The sequence below is a fragment of the Lissotriton helveticus genome, chromosome 2_1 (genome assembly GCF_964261635.1).
Source record: "Lissotriton helveticus chromosome 2_1, aLisHel1.1, whole genome shotgun sequence".
NCBI classification, from domain to species: Eukaryota; Metazoa; Chordata; class Amphibia; order Caudata; family Salamandridae; genus Lissotriton; species Lissotriton helveticus.
The window spans coordinates 799,391,378-799,404,904 of record NC_136059.1 but is presented as its reverse complement, the minus strand read 5'-3'; the positions used below and the strand labels follow the sequence as shown (position 1 = coordinate 799,404,904).

The following is a 13,527-nucleotide window of genomic DNA, read 5'->3' as shown; positions in this document are numbered from 1 at the left end:
TCGGTCCTCCACCCGAACCTGTCCAGTCTCCACCTACATGCGTGGAGATTGAGCGGCGACAGTTGAGGCCATTTGACTTGACTCCTGAAGTCTGTGATGTGATTCTGGCAGTCAGGCGTCCCTCCACGAAATCGGTATACGCCTGCAAGTGAAACAATTTTTGTGGCATGGTGCACAGCAAAGGCTGTGAATCCTCTCTCTGCCCCCCCTTTCAGAGGTTCTTTTTTCTTTCTCTTGCCCAGCAGGGCTCTGCTCTGGGCACTGTCAAAGGCTACCTCTCTGCCATTTCCGCCTTCTTGAGGCCTCCTGATCAGCCTTCTCTTTTCAAGTCCCCGGTTGTAAGTAAATTTCTTAAAGGCATCACGCACATGTTTTCTCCTATTCCTTTCGTGATGCCCTAGTGGGACTTGAACCTTGTTCTAACCTATTTGATGTGCGCTCCTTTCGAGCCACTTCACAATTGCCCCCTTCGCCTTCTGACTCTTAAGACGCCATTCCTGATTGCCATCACCTCTGCCAGGAGAGTGAGTGAGCTCCAGGCTCCATCTTCTAAGCCTCCTTTCCTCTCTGTCCATCCGGACAAAGTTGTTTTGAGAACTCGTCCTTCTTTCCTGCCCAAGGTGGTTACAGCCTTTCATATCGGGCAGTCCATCACCTTGCCCACCTTCTTTCTGCCTCTGCATTCCTCGAAGGAGGAAGAGAGGCTGCACCGTCTGGACCCAAAACGTGCACTCTCATTCTATCTAGACCGCACACGCCAGTTCTGGGTGGACGACCAGCTCTTTGTTGGTTACGTGGGCACTAAGAAGGGACGGACGGTGCACAAACGAACCATCTCTCGGTGGGTCGTGTTGTGCATCAAGGTCTGTTACTCCTTGGCGAAAAAGGAGCCTCCTGTCGGGCTGCGCGCCAATTCCACTCTGGCCATGGCGGCTACTACTGCCCTGGGCCAGGGAGTCCCCTTGCAGGACATCTGCCAGGCAGCTATGTGGGCCTCGGTGCACACGTTTGCTAGACACTACTGCCTGGACAGCCAAGTCCGGAGAGATGGCTTTTTCGGCTGTTCCGTTCTCCAAGACTTTCTGGTGTGATCTTGGTTCGCAGACCCACCACCGGAGTTGGTATTGCTGGGGTATCTATTCTAAGGTAAGGAATCTAACACTAACCTGTTTCTTTCAGATGCACAAGTTACTTACCTTCAATAACGATATATCTGTAAGAAACAGTAGTTAATGTTAGATACCCATCCTCCCCGTTCTGCGAACCGTTATCTAGGGTTAAGGACATCCCTTTCAGGTCCCTAGTTTCATGGCTCCAGTGTCGGTCTCTGACATGGCTCTGCGTTCCTGACATGGAAAGCTATGTCCAAGAACTGATGTCTGCGCACGAGGGCGGCGTCTAAGTACTCCGACGACGACATTCCGGCGATCATGACGCCGACGACGGACGCGGAGCCGCAGATGACGCCTACCGACGCGCAAAGGTACTGCTACGCAAAACTTTCCGGATCCAGGCTGACGCCTGGGGATATTATAAGGTAAGGAATCTAACACTAACTACTGTTTCTTACAGATATATCGTTACAGAAGGTAAGTAACTTGTGCTTTAAGAGTGAACTACAAAGTGCTTCCTCCTTGAGATGTAGACTTGCTGAGCTATTTAGTACACATGACCAGAAACTAGATTTGAATGCAGTCTCTCAAAGTGATCCAATCTTAGTGCCCATAAGATGTTAAGAAAATGATACAGAAGCATATTGTTTAATGCTAATAAATAGAATATTAAAGGTAAAAGGTTGCTAGTTCATTTGTTAGACCATACATACTTAGGGTGATCTTCTCCCCAAATGTTTCGCTTGCTTGCCTCCAATTTTGCTGAATTTGAATTATTTTTGTTGACCTTAGGACACTAAGCACGTTATCACTGCCAACCAGTGTTAAAATGCATGGGGTTCTCCCCTAAAACATAGTTTGATGACTGATCCACAATTGACATATATAATTTATCTATAAGTCCCTAGTTTTTTACTACTATGAGGCCTACCCTCTCATAGGTTACCATTGGGAATGCCTTTTTACACTTACAAGCTGAATTCCTGATTGAGAAGGAACAGCTCTATCATGTTTCCTATCACTGGAATGGTAGTGATAAATCATCTTTACTAGTAAAGTTGAATTTACCACTACCCTTGTAAAAATGCCACTTTTAGAAAGATGGCCTTTTTCTGCTCTTATTCCTGTGTGCCTGCAATCTCTCTCCAATACATCTCTGGGGTGGGTGACAACTGGACTTTGTGCATTGCCTCTAGACATCCTCACTCAAAGAGAGCTTATGTGGCCATCCACATCCTTATGGATCATCTGAGCAGGATGGGAGGGAGGATCCAGTACTTATTCCAAGTTGTACCTTTGAAGTGCAAGTGGCTTTAAAGAGGGTCTTGAAGTACAACGAGGTCCTGCCCCTCCCCAGCTCAGACTCCAGACTCACTACAGGGGGGTATGCAGCCCTTGATGTGGGGACAGGACGACACAGCCTATTCAGGTGTAAGTGTAAGGTCTCTGTCCCCACCAAATTAGACACTACTGGACCAGTGAAGAACTCTGCCAGGAGAAAGGACTGTTGTGCTGCTACAAGGATTGGCACTCTGCTTGAGTGCTGTTCTGGAAGAACTGCTTTTCCGATGTGCTGCCTGCTGCCCTCTACCCTGATAAGGAAGCATTGGACTCTCACTTGAACCCATAGTGATCTCCAAGGACATGCTGACTTGCCTCCTGTTTTAAGCCTCAGGGATATCAAAGTCTTACCCCCTGCTCCTGTGCCTGGTCCATTGGAAGTGGATCCAGGTTCTTGCTCCAGTGGAACCGACGCATCCTCTGCTGCATGAAGCAGAATCAACACATCGCTGCTGTTGCAGGAACCGAACTGGTGCATCGCAACCGATGCATCAGAAACACTGCATTGCCACCACTGCAGCGAGAGACTATCGATGCGTCCCCTCAACTGCATGGAGAAACCAAGTGCATCGGCTTAAAAACCAGTGCATCTCTGGACCAGTGCTTTGCCTTCGGGACCAGCATTACAAAACAATGGGGCAACCCAGACGGCCGTAGGACCTGGGTAATACTTGGTACAGAAAAACAGTTGGTCCCAACGGGAATTCTTAAAGTTAGCTATCACTTAGTACCCGATATCACAAAAAACACTCAAAAACATAGATATAAAGCTTGTTTATATAGAAAGTTAATAAATCATTATTCTCTAGGCACATTAATTCATGTGACACAGATGCTCCACAGTGAGTTCGAAGTTGGTGTGGATAAGTGTGCTCGTGAATAGATAAGAGGAGAATCTGAATTTACAAGTGAAATAATTTACAGTGTAAACAGTGATTTCAAATAAAGACCGGCTGAGAATACTTCTACAAGTCAATAGATACACTTTCTGAATGCTGTATTTATCTATATCTGGAGAAGTTTTTCAGGCCAGGTCAGTAGGGTTAAAACTTCGATGTTTCGACCCCGAGGGGAGGGAGGGCCAATGCAACCTTGCAGTGGATCTTCTTCAGGACAGAAGGGGAGCAATCTGAAAAGGGCAGGGATACCAATCAATAAGTAAAACCCTTATGGAAGACACGTGTTAAAGGGTATAATAAAGTGTAGCACAGAGGCTCACCTTGTAAAGTTACATGTGGGACAAACTTTGGATTGGACTAGGTAGCTCCAATATGGAAGGAGGCATGCACCTCGTCAGGGTCCAGGTCGATGATGTGCTGGAAGTGAATTGCACATCTGGGATTGGCAATGGCAAGTCGACGCAGTGCACAAGGGTTTGGTCCCAGCGGTTCCGACGAGGGATACTAGCCTCAAAATTGCAGGGAGGACAGATCAGGCCTCGAGATAGTTGCAGAACCAAACACCTGTGTTGCTGTGCCTTTTGAAGTCCATAGGACTTCAGGAGCAGCAGACAGGTCAGCTTTGTTATGGGGCTTACAGATGCAAGGGAGTAACTTCCTCACTCCAAGAGAGATTACTTTGGGTGTCCTTAATGCCCACAGGTCTGTTGAATATCGTGGAAGAAGCACAGACACAGACGATTAATAAGACTTGCAGAACAGCGAGACCAGGAGCAGAAGGAATCTTCCTTGGCGCAGTCTCGCTTCAAGGCAAAGTCCAAGTGTCTAGACGGTCGAAGAGTGAAGTGGTTTCAGGCTTGAGTTTTGTCCCTTGGCGAATCTGAGGACCCACCCACAGGTAAGTCCTTTTATACCTAAGAAAGGGGTTAGGACGACTCATGGATCCCTCCCAGAGGAGGGGCTGGACATAGGGGATGATACTCCCATGCCCTTTGTCCAGTTTAAAGTCAGAGCAAAAGCCAAGGGCTCCCAGAACTGGTTCCAACAGGAATATGCAAGGAGGGCACCAAAGGTGCCCTTTAAAGCAATCTGGTGGTGCTGGCAAGCGCCCCCACCCTAGCCCAATACACTAAGTCCTGTCTAAGAGGTGGTCACACCTCCCTGTGACAAGAAACCTATTGTTCTACCTTCCCCTGCTCGAGCTCAGCTCAGTTGCAGGAGGGCAGAATTGTGTCTGGGGTCCGCAGCAGCACTAGCTTGCTGTCAGACCCTGGAAGGCTGTAACCGGGAGTACTGGGGCTTCCCATAGGAGCCCCACCAGTGCAAGGAATGATACCTCCAACACTGGTAACAGTGTTGGGGTATGATTCCAACATGTTTGATACCAAACGTGCTCAGGTTTGGCACAGCCAATATATAGTTAGCCATCACATAATGTTGCATGGCCACTATTTGTATCAAAATGGCTGACTACACTTACAAAGCCTGGATAAGGTTTGTAGGGGGCGCACTGCTCATGAAAGGGCACCCTCCCACTTATATTCCAGCACCCTGCCTTCAGGATTGAAAGGCCTGCCTTCGGGGTGACTTATAGGTTTTAAGCGTAGTGACCTTAGATGTAAGGAAACTTATATCTGTTGTAAGTGGTGCTAGCACTAGCTTACACAGGCTGCAATGGCAGGCCTGTAGTCACATTTTAAGTGCTCTATAATGGGTCGCATAATACATGCTACAGCTCATGGGAGACCCCTGGTGTACCTATGCCCTGGGTACCTTAATACCATATACTAGGGACTTACAGGGATACGCAGGTAGCCAATTGTGGAGGTACATAAGTACTTAACAAGTCAATTTTAGGTAGGAAGCGCAGTGACTGTGGTCCTGATTAGCAGGATCCCAGTCAGACTAGTCAAAAAAACATACTGACACCAGCAAAAAGTGGGGGTAACCATGAAAGCAGATCCTACTTTCCTACAATGATCACATTTTTGTAGGGTACATAAGAGCCAAAAAGGGGAAAGCCGAGCAGAAGTGTACATCTCACGATGGATAGTACTCTGCCTCAAAATCTGCTATGCACTGGCCAAAAACCAACCTTCTAAAGGATTGCTTGCTCACTCCACCAGTGCCGAGGCTGTGACCACTTTGTTAGCTCACGGAGTACCTTTCCCGGATATCTGTCAGGCAGCAATGCAGCACTACTGCCTGGACTGTCACGTCCAGCGAGACTAACATTTTTCCTGTTCAGTCCTACACGATTTTCTAGCATGAATCTGTGTCGCTATCCACTTTGTGGGAGGTATTGTTTGGATATCCCTTCTAATGAAAGGAATCTTTGGCTAGAAGTCTCTATCAGATGAACAAGTTACTTACCTTCGATAATGCCTTATCTGATAGAGACTCTACCTAGCCATAGATTCCTTAGTGACCCACCCATCCTTCCCACTCAGTGAATGGATTGCAGTGCAAGGGACTGTCCCTTTTAAGGGCAGTAGTTTTGCGCACCAGTGGTCAGCGTTCTTCGTGGCTCTGTGTTTCTGGTGAAGAAAGGTCTGTAAAGAAACTGATGTCAGTGTGCTAGGCTGGCGCCTATATAGGCATTGTGGACGTCACTTTCAGCGTGGATGACAATGCCATGTGGAACTGAATAACTCCACCTACCGGTGCGCAGGGGTAATTTCTGGATCCAGTCTGATGCCCGGGGATTATTCTAAGGTAAGGTATCTGTGGCTAGATATAGTGTCTACCTGCTAAGGCATTACCGAAGGCAAGTAACTTGTTCAATAAAGTCAATTAGCCATAACCAAATATAGCTCCTTACGAACTAGCTTAATCTATTCCATATGTAGGTCAAAGGATAGTCAACAAAAGGACCTACAAGAAAAGAGATAAATTAGCAGCCAGACTAACGTGGAGATCACTCTGTTCAAAATGAAGGAAAAGACTAATTATAAATTCAGATAACAGTCCAACATGTGGACTGCTTGGGTGTTAGGCAAAGAAGAGCTTCTAAGCATAAATCAAATAAACAGACGATCATAGAATCTGCCTTTATAGAAACGAGCAAAAGGTGTAGCACACACCCCCAAAAAGGCACATTTTATAGTTTCAGAGAAGTTAAAAACAATGCTCTTGACATGGGGTGAAATGGTATCATAGGGCTGTGCTAAGAAAGATACATGGCATAAACCAATCAACATTGTAAAAATAGTACTAAATAAATAAGTTACTTTAGTAAAATGCCTAAATCATGAATTAATGCAAAGTACATTTTTTCTATTAAGAAGGGAAAGTACATTGTATCATTAAAGCAGACTATATCATAAGCCATTTCAAAATGAACGACGAAAATACAGTTGTGACTCGCAGAAGTATTTAGTGTTGCTACGTACGATAATATATTGACATGGCTTCCCACTAAGGTAGACAGACAAATACATTTTATACAGACAAGAACATAATTACATAAAATGAGACCCATTTTGTCTATTTTATGAAGGTGGAAAAATACAGAAGAGAAACATGCACTAAGGAAAGTAGTTAAGGAACTTTTAAATGGATGGATCTGCAAACATGCAGAGTCCCTGTGAATTATATTTATGACCTAGCTATGCTAACTAAAACAACCTAAATAAACATTACTTGAAAATTAGTAAAGATATTCCTTACATACCAATTTATAATTTAGAGGGAAATAAGCCGAAAACTAGACAGATTGTTGTAGATTTGGAGTCCAAGTCACAAAGATGTTTATGTGAGCATGCGCACCTTACTCTTGACTTACTCCAGACTAAATGCCTTCATTTCTATGAACAAGTCAGACCTACCCGTGAAAGAATTCTTTTGAACATGGCCTTGGGATGTGGTTAAGTTTGACATGGACTGCTAGCAATTTTGAAGCACTGAATATACATACATTTACTGCAAATACTTGACGATTTGGAAACATGCAAGTCTATGACACATAGAAACGTGGCAGGAAGTGGAGCTACTGTTGAATAGTTGGCCAGCCCCTTCTTCAGCTTCCAAGCACGTATAGCTAAAGTAGTAGTGTTGGCGGTGCATTTAGGCTCTAATTGGGCTTGCTATTTCTTTCAAATCTCTTATTTTATGTGTACTTTCACTGGCACACATCACCGCGATACCTTAATAAATGCCATCACTCGCACAAGAAGAAATACAAAGTAAAAACAAACATTCTAAAAATTGATCTTTTCCCTACCACCGCTTTGTGATCCCCTTTTAAATGTATTTTGATTAGTACTGAAAATAATACTTAGAATAATGCTCGTTCAACAAATTTTACTCCAATACAAACGTCCTGCTAATGCAAGACCGAATTAACTTGTCTGTGTTTGTTTTACCTAGTTGTGTTACTTTTAGGCGTTTCCTTTTTCAATAGAAAATTGAAAAATGGTGTGATTTATTGCTGTTTATATTTATTTTATGTATATATGTTCATTTGAATTTCGTGTTTATTATATTCCAGAAAATGAAGATTGTAAAAATGTTTTGCAGCCCCTAAGTGCACTCGGCTGATTGAAGACAGCATGCGGAATTATTAGTAATTTTTGAATGAATATGATATTTGTATATGTACAGTCTTATACTTTCATGTGCACTCTTTTAATTTCAAATTCTGATCACAATGAATGTTAAGATATTTCATAATTTATGTTTGATTAAGCAAGAATTAGATCGGATTCGTGTTTGATTAAAAATTCTTCAGGGAATAGTTATGTAATTCTTTTTAAGCATATCTTTTTTTGAAATTATTTGTGTTAAGATAGCTGTTGCTTACCCGTTTTTAGTTAAGTAAGATTATGTCTTCTATGTTTAAGATTCTGAAAGCCCAAACATTTCAAGTGCTCTTGTAAATACTGAAAGAGAGCCACAGGCATAAATGTGTCTTCTGCTATTCATGGAACCTTATGGATATATGCTGATGACCACAAATGTGAGTCATTTGCCTTGCACTGATTAAAGTGATACCTCAGATGTAATTACCTTTATTCTATTTGAAGATGCACCAGCTTCCTTAGCACCCAAAAAGGTAGCCTATTAAAAGATTGCAGATATATTACGTTTAGTAAAGCGTAGTGGAGGAAGACCAAATAAAGAAAAGTCCATGTGGAGATTAGACTAAAAGGAGAGAAGAATCTTTGCAGTTAATTTATTTTAAAATGTTATGGGACAATGGAGTTGAAAATGAGAAACAATTTGCAGACCTGCCAACTCACACAGCACCACCGTGTATCATATTGGCTTCTTTTATGCGGTGAGGACGATATCGGCTTCTTTCACATGGTGACGAGTCGATGTCACACGGTGGCGGACAATGTGAGGTGGAAACCCCTGCAGAGAGTGTTTCCAACTCACATTGTGTGCAGGCTGAGCATAGCTGATGTCCGAGGGTAGAGTGCAGTTTACAAACTCCCAGGACATAATTGGCGGCCTTTGAAGTCTTTGTTTCTTTTTTCAGGGGGGGTTAGAGTGGCTCCTGCCTGGCTCCCTTCTGAACCCAAGGTCTCAGTTGTTTTTGGACGTTGGCCTGTCCAAAATTTGAAACAAATTGGGATATATCCTATCCATGACCTAAATGGATGTCTAAAAGACCTAAGAGTGGTCTTTCTGCAGAAGAAACCCTGCTGACCAAAACAATTTGAAAACAAGACCGGAAAAGAATGGGAGCAGATTGCCCAAAGTGTAAGGGTGCAACTAGATAACGAAACATAGCTGATATCAAGTCAGCAGGAGGAGGCGGAGGCAGAAAAGGTGCTCTATAACCAAGCTGGCGGATAGGAGAATATAATTGTGAAAAGCAGAACTGGGAAAAGGGAGCTTGCAATGAGGAAGAATAAAGGCCTGCATGGTGAAGGGAGGTGGTGAGCAAAGAACGCTCTGTGCAATCAAAATGAATAAAAATTTTGAATTCACATTTGGGCCTATTCTGTTGAAAACATCGGGACATTCACTTGTAAGAAAACATCAACACTAATTTAAAATGCCAATGAATGAGCCTCGATCTTGTGTCGAACGGTTTGATCTCCTATTAATTACAGCTAAATTGTAGGGCCACTGTCTCATGTAGTTAGGTTTTATTTCCACCACTAAATCTAATGATGTTACATTTACCAAAGTCTATTTACATGAAACCTTCAAAATAGTTTCACTAAGTAGGCAAGTGTGACAATTAATGAAGTGCCTATTGAGAACGTATTGTCTTTGCCTTACTTTTTCAAGAAAATGATCACACTAAGGACACCAGCTGGAATTTCTGAGGCCTAAGCTGGTTCGTTTGCTGACAAGATGAGTCAGTAGCTCTTTCATTTGAACTGCACACTTGTAAAACCTTTGAATACTAACCGCAGCTGCGTGCAGATCCTGACCATGTGTGCTGATGTGAGTAAGGAGCTTGAGAACCTGCTTCTCCAGTCAGCGGTCTTTCCACTTCAGATTATACTCCTACTCTTGTTTGGGGGGGATGAGACAGTATAAAGTTAATGAATAGGGGGAAGAAATAAGTAGGAAAGATGGGTTCCAGCTGTCAAGTTCAAGGTAATGTTTATTGAGACCGTTGGTCCTTAAACATAAAAATAAAGGAAACATTTCCTTCTTTCCATAGCACAAAATTATAATCATTTATAAATAATAAAAAGAATACAGTACCACAGTAATTAATGATTTCCTTTCCAAATTTATCCTATTAGCCTAAAATGAATTCCATAAAATCCCGGTTTTATATACATAAAAAACATTTTTACCCTCCAACATAAATCTCCCTAGTGCACTTGCAATATCTAAATAGATAATTTCCGTTAACAGTTTTGCTGCCTGTGCACAGTTCTTTTTACCATATTTTTTAAATACTGGTCATAAAAACAATTTCCGTGTATCGAGGTTCTAGCTGTCATCCTGCAACTTTTTGTGACTCCCTTTTGCACTGCTTCCTTTTTCTGGCTTGGGAATTGGAAGACTTGTTATAGTTTAAAGTTGTACTGTTAATGTCATCGCTGTTGTAAACTTCAGTACAGCATCTCACCATAAGGGCACGCACACAGACATTATGCCAGAGCCTGAGAACTGCAGGATCGCTAGAGCATCATACCCCAGTGTGCTCTACAAACGTGAGTATTCGCGGTTCGGCAGCAGAGACAAGATGGCAGGTGGCTCCAGTAATGCCTAGACTACATATTGTGTTGCCACTTAAATCACCTGCTAACACTAGTGAGCTGCAGTCACTACTGGGGAGATAAAGTGCTTGAGCCCCTTACCTAGCCTTGTGTTGTCTTTACAGTTGGTTTTGAAGCTTGGGCCGGGTCAGGCCAGATTTTTAGCATATCTCCATTTAGATAAATGTAGTTATCTGAAACATCTGGCCAGGATCTGGCCCTCCAGGACCGACTTTGGATAACCCTGAGCTATAGCATGGAAAATACATCTGATTCCTGTTTGTATCCTGTACTGGCTCTCTTAGCCCTCTGCCTGAAACACCATTAACCCAGAGCACCATTTGTGTAGGTATGCTCAAACCACTGTTTACCTTGTGTATGTATCCAGTACCTGGTCAGTGTGATACTTTACAGACTAAGGATAAATTGCAGCACCCTATACACCTATGGGACATTTACCCCAGAAGGACTTTTTGTTGGTGCTATCCTCTAGTACAGAGACACTCTTGGGTTACTTGCTTAAACTCCTGTGACCAGCAGCATGCAGCAGACATGTGAAGCAGTCCGTTATCAGTGGGAAATTAACATCAATGTACCATATCCCTCCTCAGTGCGTTGCCACACATGTAGCTTGTGAACTACAGCACCAGGTGGCATTTTAGGACTCCTGCAGCAGATTTTCTGCTTCTGCTTCCTAGTGGCATCCGGAAAATCATTGCATGGTTATGGGCAGTATCCTGAGGTACAAGGATCCTCCCCTGTGTCTGATTTTCAGAACCCAACAGGATGGAGTATTGATTAAGGTACCTCCGAGGATTGCAGCAGCCCAGCCAGCCTAACCTCAATCCAGCAGATACTATGGTTCTCTCCTCCACCTGCGACCAAGCTCTGCTGTAATCCTCTGGGGCATTGTCCTCCACTTTGACGTGGCTAGTTCTGCCCAGCAGGAACTGTTCTACACTCAGGAGGGCCTAGGAAATTATTTAAAAGGCACTGGCAAAGCCATGGCCAGTACCATCTGTTTCAGTTGAAATAGACAAAAACCAGATGGATTGAAGGAAAGCCTCCCTTTATGGCCGTTCACGGTGTTAGAGAAGGGCCTATTGAAGGCGAGTGCTTTTGAAAGAAATTGGGAATTGTCAACACATTTCTTGTCTAGTGATGTAGACACATCTAACATAGTAAAGATATGGGTGAGGACATGGAACAAGGTTATAAGCCTTACAACTGTATGTGCAGATGTGTGCCTTTACAGCAGGTCCTGCCAATGCTTTGATAAATGACCGCCAGCTAGGTGGTCATGTATAAATCTAGTGGGCGGAGTAGTCTCAGCCTAGTGAGCGTAAAGTCCTCCACCAGACCAAGGGAGAATACTCTGTTCGCCAGTATTTAAATTGGGCCCAAAGTGTCCTTGCAAATGATGCCATTCCCAGGGTATTGCGATGCTTCACAAAACAAATCAGATTTTCGTAAAGTTAGAAATCTCTGAAATGTATTAGTATTTGACAAAGGAACCAGCCACTCCAAAGTTTACATCTCCTTCTGCCTAAATATGTTTCAGATATGTAGATTAAAATTGCTGTAAAAGTTTGCACCTGTGATGTTACAACGTCCTTCCTCTCAATTCATATTGTTAACTTCTTCTTACTTTGCTATAACTTGCCATATGTAGTAAAACAAAATGTACATAGTGTACCTAATGTACATGTAAACAATTGCACATTGTTTAACATTTTGTGTAAATATTTTTTTGAAATAAAGTTATAATTGCACTTTTGAACTACATTACTGTGTCGTATCCATTTGTTAGTTATTTTCCTCGCCCCTTCCTCTGATTCCATGTCCCATACTTCCTTCCCTTCACTTTCTACCGCTCCATACTTTCCTCCTTCTGCATTCCTTTCATTCGTGATTAGTACTAACACATAATAAATAAAAGTTAACGTCTTTGCATTCATTTCTTTATCCAGTTCCGAGTGTCTGGGAAGTAACAATTGGTTTCTGATGGATACATCTGCCTGTGGATTCCTCACCTTTTGAAATACCCCTGCACCAGCATTCCACTGAAATTCTTTTCTTAGCTCTCCCACATCGACAAAGTCGTCACAATTGCACAGCTCCGCTTGCAACTCCATATGAAATCACCGGAGCCATAAGAAGACATCGTCGGTGTGCTGACATCAGTTCCTTTTTTTTGTCAACATCTGTTTTATTAAACCCCCAGATAGGGGAACGCACATGAAAAGGTGACACTTACACGGCGTTAAGCCTACAACCCTCAAGGGGCCGGCCGCGATACAACACGTGGTATACAATAGCTGCTGGTGTATGCAGGACCCGTAGTTCTTTCATTCGCACAGTCAATGTCCTGTTGGCAAACAGCTCGGGCATCCAGATGAAGAGAACAGTACTCGCAATTGGTCCCGCCCAAGTGACACCATGCTTGGAATGCAGCCCAGAGAGTTGGGCAACAACAAGTGGGGCAAACGAGGCCCAACAACAGACCTCAGTTCCTTTTTAACACGCCGTCGACATGTAACGTTTTTTTCTGGTACTCTCCATTGTACATGTCATAACATTGTTTATACCTTCTACTTCCTGTTGCAGTGAGAATGGCTACTTCGAAGAAGTAGGATTTCAAGCCCTGCAGGGAGTGTGGGGGCCATATGTCCATCACGGATCCCCACGACGACTGTCTCTGGTGTCTTTTTGTGGACCACGGCGTGGAAGGGTGTTCGTGCTGTTGAAAGATGAACCCGAAGACGCTGAAGGAACGTAAGGCAAAACTCTTCATGGCGCGGGCAAAAAAAGAGAAGAGGGGTCGCAAGAGATCGAAGTTGTCGCCCTCACAAACTTCGAAGTCGAAGAAGCATAAGAAAAAGGGAAGACATGGGTCTTGATATCGATCTTGGAAGTGCAGGGCTTCGAGGTCGGCCTCCCGGGTAAAGTGGCATCATGACAAAGATTGTTACTTGGTACGTGCATACATGAATTATGAATGCA

The 13,527-nt window shown here is 43.5% G+C and overlaps 1 protein-coding gene across 4 annotated transcripts in view; it reads left to right on the top strand.

Moving 5' to 3' along the window:
• YTHDC2 (YTH N6-methyladenosine RNA binding protein C2) overlaps positions 1–12,309 on the top strand; it is a 1,035,502-nt gene extending 1,023,193 nt beyond the window's left edge. For 3 of the 4 annotated variants that reach the window (XM_078675532.1, XM_078675530.1, XM_078675534.1), the window contains one exon: positions 7,842–7,977. The gene's annotated coding sequence lies outside the window, so the exon portion shown is untranslated. Of the gene's footprint in view, positions 1–7,841 lie in introns of all 4 variants that reach the window. The other variant, XM_078675531.1, reaches the window with a different exon arrangement.
• Positions 12,310–13,527: the final 1,218 nt, after the last annotated feature.